Genomic DNA, 21,106 nt, shown 5'->3' on the forward strand with positions numbered 1-21,106 from the left:
ACACTCTTCGAGGATCCTGAATCACTTGTACCTATTAGTTTTTCTTATTTAAAATGTTGCCTAATTTCATTGAACCATTTCTCTAAAACACAGGCGCTAGTATTCGTCACTCCTTCGGAAGTTCGGGTTGATAAAATAGGATGACGTTATATAAAAGCCCTTAAACCATACTTCTCCCGGTTTACCATTACGAAATGGGTTTGTTCTGGGATTCACCTTCAAAAAATCTTCGATACAAGTTTGTACGTCTCCCTTTTTTAGGGGAAACCCACGTCTGGCTGATTCTATAATAAAATTACATATGTCTTGAATTGAATTTTAATGTAGGATTGTGAAGCCTAAACTGGATACTACTTCTTGGTACCCCAAATCGTTTAGCAGCTGCCCGACAAGAACCATCATTCTATTGCTTTATCATATTTTCGTCTTTTTGGCATAGCGTATATGATTATCGACATAATATAACGGATACTATTTGTTTTACAGGTTTCGTAAAACAAATAGTATCTGTTCAGTAACTGGCCACACAACTGGCCACCTATGCTAGTTACTGCATTTTATCACTGAATGATACCAGTATTTTTGTATTGAAAACTGCTCTTTATAATGAATATGAATATGGTCGATTTTTGAAAAAAGAATAATATTTAAAACGAAAGCTTATTGATGTAGTAATTTCTTTTTTTTTAATTTATTGAAAACAAAGATTACAGTTATACAGTTTCTAGTTTTTTCGCCAAACTTATGTTTAACGGCGAAATGAAGCACTCATTTTCAAAGTTAGTACCTTAAATTATATTAAAAGACTTATACTAGTGTTAATAGATAATAATATCTTATCAATTACTAATGGCGCTTTTCATTAACGCTTTAAAAACCTGAATTAGCCAAAAAAAACGCTGTCCTTATCTGTCATGTTGACTTATGTATATGTGAGAAAGGGACCAAGCACCCCTTAACTAATCAGATGTACATCTTAGCGTACAGTCACCCATTCTACATTAAAATTAGTTACGTTTGTAACTTACATGGAAGTATAATTGGAAGGGTTGTTGCCCACTACCACATCAGTTATTATTCAGTTACTTTCAAATGTAAAAAAAAAATCTTTGAAATGTTGTTTTTTGTCATTGACTATAAATATGTGAATGTGTTTTGCCCATGACAACAGTATCAGTATTAAGCATGTCAGGGCCGTAAGCCATAAGTCAGTGCAAACTGCAATACTCGGAGTCTTTACAATCAGTTATGTTTTGCCCATGCATGAGTTTTACTGTTTTGACCTAAAAGTAAAGGTATAAATAACAGACTGAGCTTAACCGATGTAGGTACTTAATACAGCTAGTACCTGCAGACTCAGGGAAAATAATGTAGTTCTTTAACTGCACCATGCACTCTTGTTATCTCATTGGAATAATTTTATTTATATTAACTAACAATAGACTAACAGCATTTGTTCTACTACTAATATTTACCTAACTTCCCTTTTCCCCTGTCTAAGCAATACTATCTAATCCACTTACCCATCCCTTATCGACGAAATCCATTTCATTACTTTTCTTATAAACGCTGCATTAAATCCAACAGGCATCGAGAACCTATAAACTAAAACATTGTTGCAAATCCGTACTCGAAATTACTTCTCAGTGTCGACGGGTATGAGGCGGTTCGAAATCATTTATCTAAAAGCCGCTCCCCTCTGTCATCAAAACTAAATCAAGTAGGGCGAGGAACATAAACTCGACCGCCCTTGCAGTTAGATAAAATGTAAAGGGAATTTTGATTCACTCGCGTGACACTGTACGCCTCACTTCCCCGGCTCGGCCCCGCAACAGACCTTCGAAACGACGTCTTTATGCCAGCTATCTCTCTATTTGCCTACGACTCATATTATATCACGTATCTCAGCGAAGAGGGTACTTAGTGGCACGATATTGGAAAACTCAACCTCTCTTCAGGTTTCCAAAGATCAAATTCCGTTCAATAGGCAGGTACAATGATACTCGCGAATGTTATCAACGGTATACAAATAAAGTCCCAATATTGTAAACAAAATCATACAGATCAGAAATATAATTATGTACCTAAGTAGACTCACGTAGACTACATTTTGCAAAAATACAGTAAAATTTATGTTAGAGAGTTACATTTGTTACATTATAATGATAAATTTGCCGATTTAATATTCAAGTACTTTGCTGCTCATTTCGTAATTAGTTTTTGCAATTTTACTAATAACAGAGCGGAGAATTAAAGTCTGAAAAAAGCATTTGGAGGCATCTAAGCGGGCAAATATCGTCGGCGGGGTCTAAGGTGGAGGTTCATTCCGAGATGAGCGCGGCGCGGGGCGAGGCAAGCATCTGGGCCGGTAATTAAGCGCATCTGCCTACGTTCAATTTTGAAACGCGGTGGATGAAAGTTGCCCCTCGCGCCTTCGGGTCCATTCGAGAGGGTACAGCAAATTGCTAAACTTTCAATTAAAGAGTTGTTATTCAAACCGCTTCCGGTTCCTCGGCGGAATTATATTTTATTTCGCAACGCGAAACTTGTTTCTGGTTTTACTCCGCTACAGTTTTACGATTTCACAACGGAGAAGGCGTGGGAACCTATTAACAACTGTCCAATTTGAGTCATTTCTCAGATCGCTTAAACATTGGAACTGTTATAATCTTGGTGGGATGGGAGGCATGTTTTAATGGACGGGTATTAATTTTGTTTCAGTGTTCGGTGTCAGCGGTGCGCTTTCAGCTCGATGCGCGCCCGGAAAGGGGGGACGGAGCATGCTGCTGCACCTCTTGGTACTTAGCACCGCCCTCGCGGCAGCTACCACCGGGAAGCACGGTGAGTCTATCGACGCTTTATCACACACCCGCGCAAATGCTTGCCCCCATGAAGGAAGTCAGATATAAACAGCACAACGTAACTTTACACCATAAATTGTTATCATCAAATTTAACATCTCCAAGGCGCGCTGGATAAAGTCGAACTCTGCCCCTGTTTTCGTAATAATACCAACTTGGTAAGTTAAGAAAATTTTCGTGTAAAATTTGCGTAAACCTTGCCAAGCTTGTTCACTTTTCTGACTTTTCTTTAGATTATCCCTTACGCGGTTAGGCCGTAACTCAATTTATTAAACCGAAACGTTTCTTTGTCTCACCTGTTTTTTATTAATTCGAGTGAAAGTGAATTACTTCAGCAAAATTACAAAATAATGTTGTTGATCGTGATATTAACTTGTCGAAACAAAACTTCGTTTAGTTTTTAAGTAGACTTATCGCCAATAGCTGTCTTGAAACTTTTAGTAATTGGCTGTAATTCGAAAGTTGTTTCGAAAAGTAATTTGTTTTAATTTCGTAAGTTCAACTAAATATCGTATCAATATTATTAAAAGTAAATTAACCAGCTAGGCTAATTAGTGTGAAACAAACGTAGAGTGTTACATTTTGAATTAAGTATAATATTTATAACCATTCCTAAAATCTTCAAAAATGTTTTTAGATATATTTATAATTCATATTCTTAGTCATGCGATAAATAACATAATTATGTAAGTACCTACTAATGAGGCATACACATTAAACCACGGTATTTAGATTGAAAAAAAAAAAACAAAAATGATCTCTGGCAATCTTTTGCAGTAGATAAAAGAAATAATAGGTAAAGTAAATGATGTGAAACTGACACCTACCTACCTTCATTAAAACTGTTAGTAATTTTGCTTGTGTTATTAAGGAAAACAGAGTTCTCCGCAGAATTATGAATTTTAAGTACATATTTGAGTGACCCTGCCTGCTGCGCCGCGGTCCCGGGCACCATTCACACTCTATGTATATAAGTATTTATATGAACTCTTACCCACAACACAAGCCTTCTTGAAACTCTGTGTAAGGCTACCTCGACTGCAATGGAGGGATGTATTCCTTGGTTAAGGGCGTTCCCTGCGCCAATGACCTTCGATTTGAATCCATTGATGTTATGATAGTTTCTAAAGCCATCATATTAACAGCATCGTCTTTAAACAAAATAAATAGTAAGTATCTCAAAATTACTTCACAGCTCATTGTTTCTGTGATATTTGGCATCAAAGTTGAACAATCTTAGGGTGAAAAAGGGTCATTCCTGATAATTCGATTCTTGATGTCATTCCCTTGGCGTATTTTTTTAAACAAATTTCTTTATAGTTGTAATAAAATATGAATTTATATTTAACCATAAGTATATTTATCGAATAGGCATCACTTTCAATTAATTTAGTCCAAAAAGCTTAGGAAGATTATCATTACCCTGTTTAAAATCCAAGAGAATGAGAACCAGGGGAATGAGAAAAAGTATGTTTTTTGTCGATTTTTTAGAAACTGTAATTAATATGAAGATATCAATACATGCAGTCATCCATATGCTATTATTATCACTAAAGACGCTAAGCTTATTGCAAGTATAAATTTTATAGCAATTTTATATTAGCAAATTTTATAGGGTAATGAATTAATGATAATCACAGTGACCCACAGCCAGGGAAATGATATATTTACCTTCATAGCTCAGAACTCCTACGACTTGTCATGTCCCCTCCCCGCGGTGTCGGGAGCGCTACGGACGCTTATTAGGCACGGTGGGCTCAAAGCCTTGAAAAGTGTTTAAGTAGGGGTATGCACGTTGTTTAGTGAGGCACCAAGGGAATGATAGCTAAGCTCCGGACAAACCTTTCATTACAGATGCTCAAGAAAATACAGTAAAAACAGGAACCATTTTTTTATTGAAATCATAAACTAATGCTGTAACGATTTAACTTAAAAGTAATAGTTGATTTAAATTCCTGACTTATTTTTTTGAAGTAGTTTACTCACAATAAGACGAATGGACGCACCAGGGTAATGATGTTTCAGGTGTTTGATTTTTTTTAAAGTTAATTCTACTAACCTTAAATAAAAATGCATTCATGCCCCAGTTAGATTATGTGGTACTATAATGATAAAAAAATAGTTTGATGATTTATTTCAATGTTACGGGTACTTTTTTCCCTAGGACGGGAAAATTTACACTTTCAAAAATCACCCAAAACTGGTTTTTTACTTTTGTTTTAATGAGTTTAAAATTAAAATTTCTCTCGAATTTTTAGAAAAACCAAAGGTCTTTAGAAAAGGTTTTTAGAAAATCCAAACATGTCGATTTCACGGATGTAACCCTTCACTAAAATCAATTTTCGATAAAAGTGTTTTAACCATCTTTAAAAAATTCATAAAGAATTCTTTTTTTTTTTTTTTTTTTTTCAAAATATGGCTCTTACGAATAGAGATTAAAGATCGAAAAACCGATGACCGTCGGTCTTATAACTGTATTCTATCTGTAGTGCAAATTTAGGAGTTTCAACTCAAAACTTGTCAAAAACCGATGAAAACCGTGTGGAGCCCCTTAACAATCTACGAATTTATGTACTAGTTCCGTGCCTCTGCCGTGAGATTTTGACGTTTTTGTATACTTTAAAATATAATAATAATAATAAATCCGTTTATTTCAGACAACATATGGTGATAGTAATTTACCAGTAACAAAAATTAAAATTATACTTGCGACAAACTGACAATGAAACAAACAATCAAGAAAAATTTTTTTGGTTGTACTAAGTAACCTTTTGCAAGTGTTGTTCAAATTCTTCATACATTAAATGCCATTTTGCGACGGTTTAGGCCGTTTTCACATTATCCGATCCGATATCGGATGTCGGACCGTTATCCCATACATTACAGGCGCCATCTTGGATTTTTTCCATTGAAATCCTTCCGACATCCGATATCGAATCGGATAACGTGAAATCGGACTAAGGGTCTTAAAAAGGGATGAAAGTTTGTATGGGGATCAAATTTTTATTTTGAATTAGGAACTTGAAACTTGTTGAAAATATAAGTAATAAAAATAGGTGAAAAGTAATTTCAGAGTTTTTAGATATTCGTCCCATAAGGGGGTTAAATTGAGGATAATTATCTTATTTTAAGTATAAAGTGTTACCAAATTAGTCACGGATTTTTTAAGGGACATTAATTAACATCAAAACAATTAACTTGCACTAGAAATGTCAAAATACAAAATACAAAAATACAAAATCATTTATTCAGCAAATAGGCCACGGGGGCACTTTTACATGTCAACATTACAGAGTATTCATTAAAGTTAAACAAATGAAATTAATAGAAATATTAACTAAAAATATTAATCATAAGCAAAGTAGCTATACACTGATATAGAATTAGAGATGTATAAAGTCTCTAAATGTCATATTATTACTAACTATAATCAATACATAAAGAAAGTGCAAACAGATACAAAGATAAAAGAAATCTATAATACTTCAATAGTTGTAAAAGACTGAATATTACAAGTAAAAATATTATACTTAATCAAATAATCCATGGAGATGTATAGCGTCTCCAAGAGTCAAATTTTATAAAATTAAAATATTTAAAAGTAAAAACCTTTGTCAAATAATACAAAAAAAATAAAAAATACAGAAAATGAACAGCTAAATTACACATTTCAAGAGATGTACAAGTCTCTAGTTGTCAATCATTAAAGAACAAATCAAGTTTACAAATAAGGGCCAATCAAGGTTACAAATTAAGTTTAAAAATATAATCAAAATCTCAGAGATGTATAAGGTCTCTAAGTGTCCAAAAACTAACATTAACTTAATCAAACGACAACAAGGTCATTAAAGTAAGGAGTCTATTTTAAAATAAAATATAATCAAAATCTCAGAGATGTATAAAGTCTCTAAGTGTCCAAAAGCTAAAATTAACTAAATTAAACGACAACGTGATGGTCTCTAGTGTCATCCTTAAGACATTACTTACTTAAGTTTAATTCTTACAAGAACCGAATGTAGTGTCTCGCAATCCGCTCAAAAGTAAAGTTAAATAATCTAACAAAACATGTGGCCCAGGTAAGCTTGAACAGACCAGTCTCCACAAACAGCACCCGTTCACGAGTATGACGCGTATCTCAGCCATCGCCTCCCTCAACCTCCATTCGGGAAGGTGGCGACCCGATCAACACGCCACCGTAAGCAAAGACTTTTAAGCGAGCATGACATGTTCAAGCTAACAGCAAATTGACAAAAGAAAAATCGACACAGTGAAACACGACATTAAGCTTGTAGGTGACATTAAAGAGGGCAACAATGCCTAGTATAGCTATACATAACTAATTACATGCTCAACGTGACTTAGAGATGTAAAGGTCTCTAAGGGTCAGTGTACTATCATACTTTAAATAAATTTTATATAACTACGCTATATAATGAAAACAAAAATCTTAGAGGTGTATAAGGTCTCTAAGCGTCCTACTAACATAACTAATGATACAATACAATCACATGAGAAAAATTACGCTGTGTCATTTTTACTGGATACTAGTACGGTTGTATTACAAACTTCTGCTACCATAATCAAGCTACTGGCTTAAAGGCATTTTTATCATTTATAAAATCATTTACCGTATAGTAAGCTTTACCTAGCAAACAGCGCTTAACATGTGACTTAAATTTGCCGAGTGGCAAGTTCACTACATCAATGGGGATTTTGTTATAAAAACGTGTACAGTTCCCAACGAAAGACGTACTAACCTTACGGAGACGGTGGAAGGGCACGGCAAGTTTATGTTTGTTTCTAGTGTTATAGTTATGGATATCACTGTTAAGCTTGTATTCATGGATGTTTTTCCTAGCATACATAATATTCTCAAGTATGTACTGAGAGGCAACGGTAAGAATGTTCACCTCTTTGAATTTCTCTCTTAGGGAAGCTCGAGCGCCCAGTCCATATATGGAACGTACAGCTCGCTTTTGCAGCACAAATATCGTCTGAATATCTGCGGCTTTACCCCATAACAGAATTCCATACGACATAACACTATGGAAGTAACCAAAGTATACCAGCCTGGCCGTCTCTACGTTTGTTAGCTGTCTGATTCTCCTTACTGCGTAGGCAGCTGAACTAAGTTTGTTAGCTAAAGTAGCAATATGTGCGTGCCATTGCAGTTTTGAGTCTAAAGTGACTCCCAGGAAAACAGTTTGGTCTTCAAACTCCAGCGTATCACCTTTTATTTGGATTTTGCTGTTATTTATCTGCTTGACGTTAGGTAACGCAAACTTGATGCATTTGGTTTTCTTGGCGTTCAAAAGTAGATTGTTTGCCGTAAACCAGTTAACTATAGTTGATAGGGCATCATTAATACTGTCGAAGCTATTTTCCTTCCTGTCCACTTTGAATATAAGAGAAGTGTCATCCGCAAATAACACTATATCATGTCTGCCTTTAACAAGAGTGGGTAGGTCATTAATATATACTAAAAAGAGGAAGGGACCAAGAATTGAACCTTGAGGCACTCCGAGGGCTACCGGGGACCCCGCCGAATGAGTTCCATTAATAACTACTCTCTGAGTCCTATCCGACAGATATGATGAGACTAAGTCGAGGGCACCGGCTTTTATCCCGTAGTGGCTTAATTTTCGTTTTAAATTTTCGTGATCTACGCAATCAAATGCCTTGGACAGATCACAGAAAATTCCAACAGCATCTTGAGCTTTTTCCCAAGCGTCAAAGATGTGCTTTAGAGTACCGCACCAGCGTCAGTGGTTGATCGACCTTTGGTAAAACCAAATTGATTGCTATCAAGCAGTTTATTTCTGTTGAAATGCGACAGCAGTTGATTTAAAATAAGTTTCTCAAACACTTTGCTTAATGCAGGTAGTATTGAAATCGGCCTAAAGTTCGTAGGATCTGTCTTCGTTCCTGATTTAAACAACGGGATAATTTTGCTATGTTTCATAATATCTGGAAAAGTGCCAACATCAATGCATTTGTTGAAAATCTCAGCTAAATATGGTGCAATAGATTCAATAATGGAATGCAAAACTTTGACTGACAGGCCCCATAGATCTTCAGTTTTCTTTAAATTCAGTGATCTAAAAGTCTTAAGAACTATGTTCGGAGTGATATACGAAAATTTGAAGAATTCTGTACATTCCGCTACATTTCTCTTCAAAATTTCTTCAGCGACATCTGGCGACGAATTAAGAGACTTTGTTGTTTCTACCGGTATATTCGAGAAAAACTGCTCAAAATGATCTGCCACTTCACGGTCGGAACTTACTAAAGCGTCACCAATTCGTAGCTTGTAGTGCGGATCCTTCATTTTACGTTTCCCAGTTTCATTGCCGATCACCTGCCAGGCAGTTTTAACCTCACGTTAACAGTGTCTAGAGAAATCTCATTTAATTATTTTAATAGTTTAGTTTAGTTTAGTTTTATTTATTTCATAATGATAAATTACATTATAAATTATGCTATGTTAACCTATACGAATTTACATTATGATCGTCAATATAATTATTTCACATGCATTCATTCAATTGTAACAGGGTGTTTTGACATAGCACATTTGTTTCCTAGTTTTCTCCACAAAAAACTAAACTATAACAAAACGTATGATGTTTCATACATACATTTATGTCCTCCATGCAGGCAAGTATGGTCGCGCGATAACAGGGTCGTCCTTATCGCACTTACAAATAGTGCGATAGGGACGGCCAGATTACTATCAGCCGTACAAATATCCGTGACTAATTATACCTTCTGTAAACCTTAACCTTAGTTACCTGTAGGTGTAACTTATAAGTAGATATAAATATAATTATTTCGAGAAATAAATCCACGCGAACGAAGTTGTGGGCAACAGCTAATAATAATAAAAATATAGATATTATTTTATACTTCGTAAACCTACGAACTAAAATATGTAGATCCATCCTAGATGAATCAAGCCAAGCCAATAGAAGCCAAGAATATAATACAAAGTTCGATATCGAAATCAAAGGTTGAAGAGCCCTTCCATTTGAAGATCGTCGATTATCTTCAATAAATCGTTTTCGTCACATTCGCGAACATTCTTAAAAAAGAACAAAATAAAGAAGCTCTGTGAACTAAGAACTGAATCCCTTGAGGTTTATGTCTTTTCGGATCAGGCGGCTTACCGGCACAGGCGCGGAAAACTCCTTTCCCTCATAAATATTTACTTTATGAAATAACACCCCAAGTTTACCTTAGTCTCACATGCCGGCTGGACGCAGGTGATAAGTCGATGCCACGAAAAAAAAAACAAAAATGTTATTTCGTTACCTTTATATTTCTGTTGAGAAATAATCCTGCTTCGTAAATATAAATATCAAAGGACAGCGCCGAGTAGCTCCGCTTTATCCCAGAGGCAAATAACGGACGTGCTAGGGGTATTTTTGTTTTCATAACAAACATACAAAATGGCAAATTACGTTTCATTTTGGGTAGTAACTTATAAAAAATGGCATTTTTCGGCTGAAATTAAAATAACATCTTAGTCTGGGATAAAGTAAATTATTTTGTTATTTTGACTTAATTTGAAATTCTCTGTATATGTGACCATTAGACGAAAATTCCTGAATACTTTAGCTGAGTAGAATGCTGGACAGAGTGATTTTTAGCACAAACTTTGAATAAGTAAATAAGTCTTCATTAAAAGTTTAAACATTTCGGATAGTTGGTTTGGTACTAAGTACCGAAACTTCTTATTTGATATAGTTTAGAGTTTGTTCCTTTAATTATATAACTTTAATGTTTTTGTTTTTATTTATGCTTTTACGTTTTAAAAAAAATTATAGCTTCGATTGGTGATTTAATCCACTCAAAATAAACAGACACGTTTACATTTTAAAGCTTTACGTTAAGCGTTCAAGTCAGGTACGAAAAATTTAAAGGGAGCAGAAATGAAATTAATTGGCCGATCATGACTGAGTTAATACAATATTCATTGCATTCGGGCAGAGTGATGCGAGGCAGTGGCGTATGAAACATTCACGCGCTTGGACGTTGTCCATCGGTGCCATCGGTGGGTATCTAGGCGGAGCGGTAAAAAGTTACGTCCAATTAACGGCAATCGATGACGCGCATTTCCCACTCGCGCGAGTGAGCTTGACAACCGCCTGTCATGGTTTAAAATTCAAATTATCCCACGGGCCGATTCAAGCGCACTGTTGCATGGATGCTTTATCAGCGAGCAGTCAACGCCAATGCGTTGACGAGGAAATGGCGACAATAATTTTGTGGATTTAATACTGCCATTTTCCTTTCAATTAGGCACAGTGAGCTCTAACAAAGGTGAAGCCTTTTTTGAATAATTGCTGCTTCGAAATGATTGTTTAATTTGACTGTGATTTAATATTCGTTCTGGGAAACAGAGATATAAAAATGAAATTTAGTAGGCAGGTAAGTAGGTACTTAATATTGTAGGAATGATTTTGCTTTAGTTAAAATACCTTCGACAAAATTAGACTTTCCATGCGTTGATTTTTAGTGTTTCGTATAAAACATTGATAAAAAAAATTGTTTACATTGGTTTAGAAATTTGATTAAATTGTTTTTGTTCTGCGTGGGACACGGAAATTGAAATATTGACCAACATAACCATATAAATATTGTTTCGAATTTAGTACGGAAGAGAAAACCTACGATAAAATATCTAAAACAAAATAAATGTAGGTAAACTGATCACTCTCGCACTCAAAATGTATCTCCTCTATAGTAAATCAGTGGTGCGCCACTCTAATAACTGTAATTCGGTTTATGATTTGATTGAATACGGTTGTTATAATGCTATACATATAATATATGAACATTGGTAAGTACTATGTAGTTATAACATTATTTTGTTACATTGAAGATCTGCATCGATAGCATGGTCGCGCGATAAACGATAAAACATCGGGCCGTCCCTGTCGTACTTACAAATAGTACGATAGGGACGGCCTGGTGTTTTATCAATTATCGCGCGACCCTGCTTAAATACCTGCCAGGACATTATTCTATCTTTTAAATACTAACTATCAGTATTATACCTATATTTTATCCATCAGAATAGCCTATGTAGAAAATAATAAGTGTTTCGTATGCTTGATTAAATAAAAAAAAACCTACAAAATTGAAAAAAAAAATGTCCGTCAAACCTCTGGAATAAAATATGTTCAGTTATCCAGAATCATCTGACTCTTTGCCTTCTAAATTTGTGTTTAAGAAAATAATAATATTAATAAAGCCTTTATTATTCCCTTAAACTTATCCTAGTTACATAACTACACCGTGTCCAATAAGTCCGAATACTCACATTTTACCTCAGTTCTAAAGATATAGGGATCACAGGCCATCAAATTCTTATTTAAACTAAAGAGTATATTCCTCTTAATAAAATACAAGCACAAAGTACATGAAATTTCCGAAGTGTCTAAGAAAAACAAAGAGGTAAAGTGCCAACAAAATACTTGCTCGGCACGCAGGTGACGAGTTATTTTTTATAAGGAGAATCTGTATGTGATAAAACAGACGCCACGTGTCAAAATAAACTATTATGGGTACCGAGGATAGATAACGTTCCGGGCAACTAGAAAAATGTGCCTAGGTTCCAGAGCTCACCATCGGCCCAGGTGTGGGATGCAGTATGTAAGCGAGGTAAACTACCTTCAGTACTTACAGATAAAAGCGTTAAAATCAACGTTTTTTTCTTTAAAACCAAGGTTTTGGAGAAAAAAATGCCTTAAAGTTAAAAAGGATGCTTGGGAATGAGTATCATGTGTCCCAACAAGACGTACCTCCAGCACATTCGGCAAATGGTATTCTAGCGTAGTTTCAGACTAATTTGGCAGTTTTTTATCCGAAACATTAGTGGCCACCCAGGCCTCCAGGTTTAGGTGTATTAGACTATTTTATTATTAAATTAAAACGGGACTTAATCGCGTAAAACTTACGTTTTATATTTAACCCGACGTTTCGGACATGACATTACGTCCGTGGTCACGGGTAGACTGGCTGGGAGTTGTATCAACATCTTCTAGCTGACTTATTGGACACGGTGTACTTATTTTAAAATTAAATACAAATTATAGTTTAAGATAAAAAGGGAGCTAACATTCAAAAATTGAAAGAAACCCCATTTTCTATTTTATAATTTTAAATATAAAAAAATAAATATCGTAAATAAATATTTTTACTTTTTTTTACACTTCAAGCTGACAGTGGCTCGTAAAAATGCTGAAAAGAAAAACTCAAGTGAAAAATAATGCGTAAAAAATCTAAAACTTTATAAAATCTGTTTTAGTTGATTATTTCCTGTTCTAAAATTTAAATAATAGTGACTAGGAAAAGTAGGAAATAATGATAAGGAAATTATCTGTGTTGAGTTTTGTATTGCTATAAGTTTTAATGTTTTGTAAATTGATATCAGTTTTGAATATGACGCCTCTTCAATAACATATTTAAATATCAAATAAGCAAAACACTCTGACACATATTTATATTATTAATATCAGTCTGCGTTGCAAAATATATTATAACTTCAAAGCCAGGGAGGAAACATGCGAGTACATTTAAATCAAAAAAAAAAAAGGAATGACCACTCCAGTTGCCTCTTCAAGGATGCCTCGTTGTAGTCTAAATTTAATTTTCGTCGCCACATCAACCTATAAACGCTGATTGTACCGAGCCTCGTCGAGCGGAAAATTCTTAGGAATTGTTATGAAAGTAGTAAAGGAAAGAACCCCGTTAAAATAACGTCTTTCATCATAATAACGAGTGTCTACTTTTTTAGTCTCTGTGAATTGTTATTTAGGTAAATTCTAAGTGAAGGTCTGTTGTAATGAGACTGGAATAATTTGTTTAACATCGCATTTGTAAAGTAACATTGTTGTCATGAAAACTAAGGCCTGAAACAGACATCCTATAAAATTTAGACCTACTATGGTAAAACAGCTGCCTAGGAAATGTTATAATTGTTGTTATAGAAAATAATGAGTTATTTAAGAGTGATTAAAAGATGAATGCATGTCTGCACGGTGCTCGTTGATCAGAAAAAAAAATGACTACCTATATAAATACTAGGTTTAGCCACAATCAAACAGCAATTAATTCGTGAAGCCATGCATTGCGCATTGACATAAACGCCGATTACAATCAAGACAAAGCTGATGTGTGTAGATTTTTCTTTAGCCATAGTACAACGATACCGCGGAAATGACGTCGAAGGTAAACTTAAAGATAGGATCACTACTTAGTATCCAAAATACTTTAAAGTCATCAGTTTAAATATATTTTTATTCTATTAAACTAAATGAACTTCCCAATTTCCTTGAACACAGGCTTTGAGTTGTTTTATAAATTTACTGCGAGCTTTACAAATATTTTAGGGAGTTTGAGTGAAATGTCGGTTCAAAATACAAATGCTCAGAAATTTGTAGGTAACGTTTACAGTTTCGCTGCAAATTGTTTGTAGGTAATCGGCATTTGTGTTCGTGAATTTAATTATGTACGCACAGAAAATAGTCTTGTAAAATTCATTCCTAGTTCTCTAAAAGAAAAGACTCAAATATTATATTTAATTTAAACCCATATTTTGACAATTTTTTGTGTTCATATCTTTTTAAAAGAAAAAAGACTCTAATATCCATCAACCTTTTACCCCAATATTTTGCAGGAGTGGGCGCAACCGTAGCTTGTAATCTTCCCCCATATTTTTGTCTCCAGTCTTTATTAAATTACAGATATAGTGCGAAAAGAGTTGCTTTCGTATTTTACGGAAACGTACGAACGTGTCATGCTATTTCAATAAGTCTCAGTACAAGATGTACTGACATTGACTGAACTAGCATGACAAATACAAACGTCTGTACTTACTTACTTATTTCATTCTCATATTGTGTTTAGTATCAGAGAATCTGAATAAAAAAAGTGTATTTGTGAAATTATAGTTAACTTAAATAATTACGTACATAATTACATGACGGCATTTGTAAAATAAAAACCATTTACAATAACGATAGCTGGGATGAATAGGGACAGAACTTAACATGTGATTTACCTTCCAATTTCTTTACTATTGTACTACAAAAATTGTTTCATCCGATTGAAATTAACAGCATACTACTTACTTTGTGTATCGTTATACATTTCGTGCATCGTAACGGTTGTGTAAGTATATATTTTAGTGAATGTAGGATAAATAACCTTTTAAGTGTCCACCCACATTCACTCCAGTTGAAGGTTTTAATATTTATTTGCGATCTCATAATGCCTACCTATGTACAGTCAACCACATACATAGGTAGGCAGACGTTATAAATCAGATTGTAAGAAAGCTAACATTATTCTCTTACTGCTTGTCATTTTGACATGGTTGTAGAGTGGCCTAGGGTTCCAATTGGTTGACTATACATTTATAGCATACAGATTTACTTAAATTAAATAGAAGCTGGTAAAATACCTGAACTGTACAAACACCTCTAGCGGAGTCCATTAAAAACTGTTAACGCAGCCTGGCTTGCTCCAGCTTTGCATGTCGTTGTGGAGACACCTTTATTTTCAGCGTGCCAGTTGGGATGCATCAATTTATTCCTTTGAGCGCGCTTCAAAAATTGACATTCAAACTAGGCTTAGTTATTTTACACTAGCAACCTGCCGCGGCTTTGTATGGGTTAGATAAAACCTTACCAAATTATACTTGCTCCTAAACCTTCCACAAGAATAACTGTAAAAAGTGAAAACGGTATGAAAATACGTAAAGTAGTTTTTAAGTTTATTACCAAGACAATGACGACAGACAAACGAATAACTTATTCTTTAATAATTATAAATTGTAAAATATAATGTACCTATATACTATTAATATTAAAATGTAAAATATAATTTACCTACCTAGTTCGTGTATTGCATGTGAATTATGGCAATAAATGTTTTTTTTTTTATAATTAATTTAATACAAATTATTTAACTTATATACAAACAATAGAGAGACACAGGTATTGATTTACCCACTTAAGCTAAACTAACGAAAGACTTACAGAAATATGTTATTGTTTCCTAAAATAACAACAAGATTACAGTAATTTGATATTTACTTATTCATAATATTTATTCAAGGCTTAAAGGGAAACAAACATGTCACACGCACTTTTACGTAAGAAAAACGGCATGTTACATTACTATTCCCTCTTATTTTGTCAGGAAATATTACATTGATTCAGCGGTTTAATATAAAAATAACTAAGAAATAACGGATCGCAGATCTGTAACAAAGGCGAAAAATTGAACTAAGGGTTACTGATCAAATTTGTTCGGCGACTTTTAAAAATAACGGATTTTGATTTTATCACCCTTGAAAGTTTTTTCTAAGAGGTAATGTATTGCGAATTCTGTTAAGTCTAAAGTGTGACAGACAACGTCAATGACAACAATAATGGCGTACATTAAAGCTAATATTTATTTTGTATGAAAAATAAAAAATTTAAAGACATCATAATTTTTGTTAACAAATTAGTCACGGATATTTTTACGGCTGATAGTACTCCGCTCCTGGAGTATTTATAATGTATGAAACATCGTAGGTTTTGTTATGTTTTTTTAGAGAAAACTAGGAAACTAATATGCTATGTTAAAACACCCTGTTAATAAAATAAATAAATGAGACCTCTCTAGACACTGTTACCGTGACATGAGAGACACTGTTAAACATCCTGACAGGCAATTACATTACAGAGGATGGTTATTTAGAAAATAAATTAATATATATTTTTATATTAAGGAAATGAAAACAAAAAAATCATAATTTCATTAAATTAATTTCTAGTGAAAGTTCATTGTTTTGATGTTAATTAACTTCCCTCAAAATATCCGTGACTAATTTGATAACTTCCTATATATATAATAGTCGTGATCATCACTTATCAGTCTCATCACCGATTAATGACGAACTTCATGACACGTTGCCATTCTGTTCCCGGTCTTTAGGGCGTACTCGTCAGCCCATGAACTGCAGCTTTGATCTAGTCCGTCTATCTCATTATTACCAACAAAGCAAACTGCGTCACTTATATTATAATATCAATTGAATCCTATAAAATAGAAAACGAGCTAAAGCTATTGAGCCGGATTGCGAAATTGGCCTTTCTTCGTAGGAAGGTTTCACTTAAAAACGCCGTTTCTACATAAAGGAAAAACGAAGGCATATCTGCAAACAAAACGGGAGCAGAAGGTTTAATCTCTGAGAGGTACAAATCGCTCGTTATGTAAATTGAATCTCTTGCAAATTTGAATCGCTTTCATAAGCCAATTCTCTCCGAATAAAAACAATGAGATACTCTTTCAGCGTTTTAGAATTTTAGTAAGAACGGAATTTATCTTGCCTTCGCTAATTTATTCTATTGTGTCATATAAATATCTATATCGAGCTTAAAATAACGGCTATTTGGTATGTTTTAATACGTAATACAAATTCAGAATTATAATGCGGGCCCTGGGTTTTGAAAGTTAGCTGGATCGGAATAAAATACTGGGTTAGGGTTTTTTCACATGTCGCATAGATACTTAAAGGTAACTGGTTGCTTACTGTAATAGAAGTACAATAATTTTAAGAACCGAGAACAATTGAAAAGAAGCGCGGTATAAAACTAAAATTGATCACGTCTGTCTGTATCAAAAGTCATGTTAATGTTTGAATAATCGTCAATAACTGGCAAGGTATACCATACCTATCGTATCCCGAAAATATTTTTGTCGTTCATTATTTATAATTAGAATCTGAGCGTAACTTCAATTTAATGTTGATGTATTGTATAGGTAACTAGGACAATTCCAAATTCAGTTGACATGCGGTTAGATTATTCCCGGTTCCTTCCTAGAATACGTATTGTTTTAGAATCTATATTTAGTCTATTTGAAGTTGACAACTTCTAATTGTTGATACCCGGTGCGATAAAAGCCTAATAGAATTCAAACCAACTTTTGCGTGAATAAGATAATTTGGTTTTGTTGTTCAGGGGTTTCCAGATAAATATTACTGTTACTTCTACTAACTACATAACAACTTCCTTGCGTTTATGACGCTTTAGTTAGACCAACGTGACTTGACTGTGATAATTTACTTGACGAACTATTAATAGTCTCCATTTTGCGTTTTCTATGCTTATCGCAAAGATTTCTCCCTCAGCATACGGAGTCATTAGTTTATTATTCATTTAATTAAGCAATAAACTATAGGCAATGCTAAAAATTATTAATAAAAATTATGTCTAAAAACGCAAAGGTAATTCCGCCTGCTGTAAACCTAAAGATAAAGCAACAGCAATATTTAAAAAAAAGTTTAAAAATAAAGAAAAGACTAGTCTTGAGTTAGTACGAATGGCGACTATGTAGTTCTCGTCGTTGTTCATAGTATTCATGCCACTCCATTTAGTAAAACTGGCCTCCCCATTTTACTCAGTTCTAAGCGCTCTGGTCACTTTCTCGGTTGAAAAGAAGCGCTTAACTGTTGTTTGAAATGTGTACTTGTGTAGGCTTATTTTAAATGAAAACTGCTAACTTGATAGTTTTCTTTGTTTTAGCAGTCCTTGACATGAATTTATCGTGGAATTTGTAATGGGTAACATTATTATAAGAATTAACGATATCTGAAGCCATATGATCCTAAAATTCCTAAGAAATAAGACCTAACTTAATCACACAATTTAGTAAGATTATTTGCTATTTTAAAAGTAACTAACTGAACTGTGATGGATGACATTCAATACACTTGCCAAAATTATAATAGTATACATGGACATCCTTACGCCTCGGTACATAGATATATTTCCGTCATAGTGAGACCATGTTTTGAAATTCTCTTGTTTGTACAAAAATAAACCGGTGTGAAGTTAGCGGCCAAAGTTATCGGCGAACGATAACCCGACCAAATTAAGTGGTCTATAATATGAACATGTGTATCTTCCTCAAAAACAGCTAAAAGACTAGAATAAAAAGGAAAACATATAATACTCCATACTAACAATGAAATTCCCTTATAAACTTTACTATAAAGTCGAATAAAATGCATCGCTAATGGTCATAAATATTGTTAGTCCCTTCAATGAAACCCACAAATTTTGACCCACTTCGAGACGCGAGACCACTTTGATATTTACATTTTTAGAAAGGGTTCGAAAAGGCCTTTCATAATCTACTTTCAGTACTCACTTCGCGAGCTAACTCTAGCTGCAGCAGCCGAGGAAAAGTTATCGGCCAAACGAATTTTTTAACATCCTTCGATAGAAATCACAGATTTTGACCCAGTTCGAGACGCCGGACCACTTTGGTATTTACATGGTCGGAAACTGTATAAAAACACCTTTCATAAACATTTTTCAAAACTGACTTCGCGAGATAACTCTAGCTTCAACGGCCAAAGAAAAGTTATCGGCGGGTGATATTTTATACCAATCGATGAAAATTACTAATTTTGACCCACTTCGAGACGAGAGACCACTTTGATATTTACATTTTTGGAAAGGGTTTAAAAAGGCCTTTCATAATCTACTTTCAGTACTCACTTCGCGAGCTAACTCTAGCTGCAGCAGCCGAGGAAAAGTTATCGGCCAAACGAATTTTTTAACATCCTTCGATAGAAATCACAGATTTTGACCCAGTTCGAGACGCCAGACCACTTTGGTACTTACATGGTCGGAAACTGTATAAAAACACCTTTCATAAACATTTTTCAAAACTGACTTCGCGAGATAACTCTAGCTTCAGCGGCCAAAGAAAAGTTATCGGCGGGTGAGATTTTATACCAATCGATGAAAATTACTAATTTTGACCCACTTCGAGACGAAAGACCACTTTGATATTTACATATTTAGAAAGGGTCTGAAAAGGCCTTTCATAATCTTTTTTCAGTACACACTTCGCGAGCTAACTCTAGCTGCAGCAGCCGAGGAAAAGTTATCGGCCAAACGAATTTTTTAATATCCTTCGTTAGAAATCACAGATTTTGACCCAGTTCGAGACGCCGGACCACTTTGGTATTTACATGGTCGGAAACTATATAAAAACACCTTTCATAAACATTTTTCAAAACTAACTTCGCGAGATAACTCTAGCTTCAGCGGCCAAAGAAAAGTTATCGGCGGGTGATATTTTATACCAATCGATGAAAATTACTAATTTTGACCCACTTCGAGACGAGAGACCACTTTGATATTTACATTTTTAGAAAGGGTCTGAAAAGGCCTTTCATAATCTACTTTCAGTACTCACTTCGCGAGCTAACTCTAGCTGCAGCAGCCGAGGAAAAGTTATCGGCCAAACGAATTTTTTAACATCCTTCGATAGAAATCTCAGATTTTGACCCAGTTCGAGACGCCGGACCACTTTGGTATTTACATGGTCGGAAACTGTATAAAAACACCTTTCATAAACATTTTTCAAAACTGACTTCGCGAGATAACTCTAGCTTCAGCGGCCAAAGAAAAGTTATCGGCGGGTGAGATTTTATACCAATCGATGAAAATTACTAATTTTGACCCACTTCGAGACGAGAGACCACTTTGATATTTACATTTTTAGAAAGGGTCTGAAAAGGCCTTTCATAATCTACTTTCAGTACTCACTTCGCGAGCTAACTCTAGCTGCAGCAGCCGAGGAAAAGTTATCGGCCAAACGAATTTTTTAACATCCTTCGATAGAAATCACAGATTTTGACCCACTTGTAGACGCCGGACCACTTTGGTATTTACATGGCCGGAAACTGTATAAAAACACCTTTCATAAACATTTTTCAAAACTGACTTCGCGAGCTAACTCTAGCTTCAGCGGCCAAAGAAATGTTACCGGCGGGTGAGATTTTATACCAATCGATGAAAATTACTGATTTTGACCTACTTCAAGACGCGAGACCACTTTGATATTTACATTTTTAAAAAGGGTTTGAAAAGGCCTTTCATAATCTACTTTCAGTACTCACTTCGCGAGCTAACTCTAGCTGCAGCAGCCGAGGAAAAGTTATCGGCCAAACGAATTTTTTAACATTGTTCAATAGAAGTCACAGATTTAGACCACTTCGAGACGCCGGACCACTTTGGTATTGTAAAGTCCGTATGTAGAATGCCACAGTCCCTGTAAGCTACAGGATTTCAGGAGCACATTTAAACACGTCCGTACAGAAAAACCATTTATTTGACAAGGCCGATGAAATATCTACCCTCCACCTATTTTAACAATAACTTAAAACT

The 21,106-nt window shown here is 34.6% G+C and overlaps 1 pseudogene; it reads left to right on the forward strand.

Annotated features, from left to right (window-relative positions):
- LOC125225694 overlaps positions 1-21,106 on the forward strand; it is a 160,424-nt pseudogene that overhangs the window by 37,608 nt on the left and 101,710 nt on the right.

This window comes from Leguminivora glycinivorella, chromosome 4 (assembly GCF_023078275.1).
Source record: "Leguminivora glycinivorella isolate SPB_JAAS2020 chromosome 4, LegGlyc_1.1, whole genome shotgun sequence".
Lineage (NCBI taxonomy): Eukaryota > Metazoa > Arthropoda > Insecta > Lepidoptera > Tortricidae > Leguminivora > Leguminivora glycinivorella.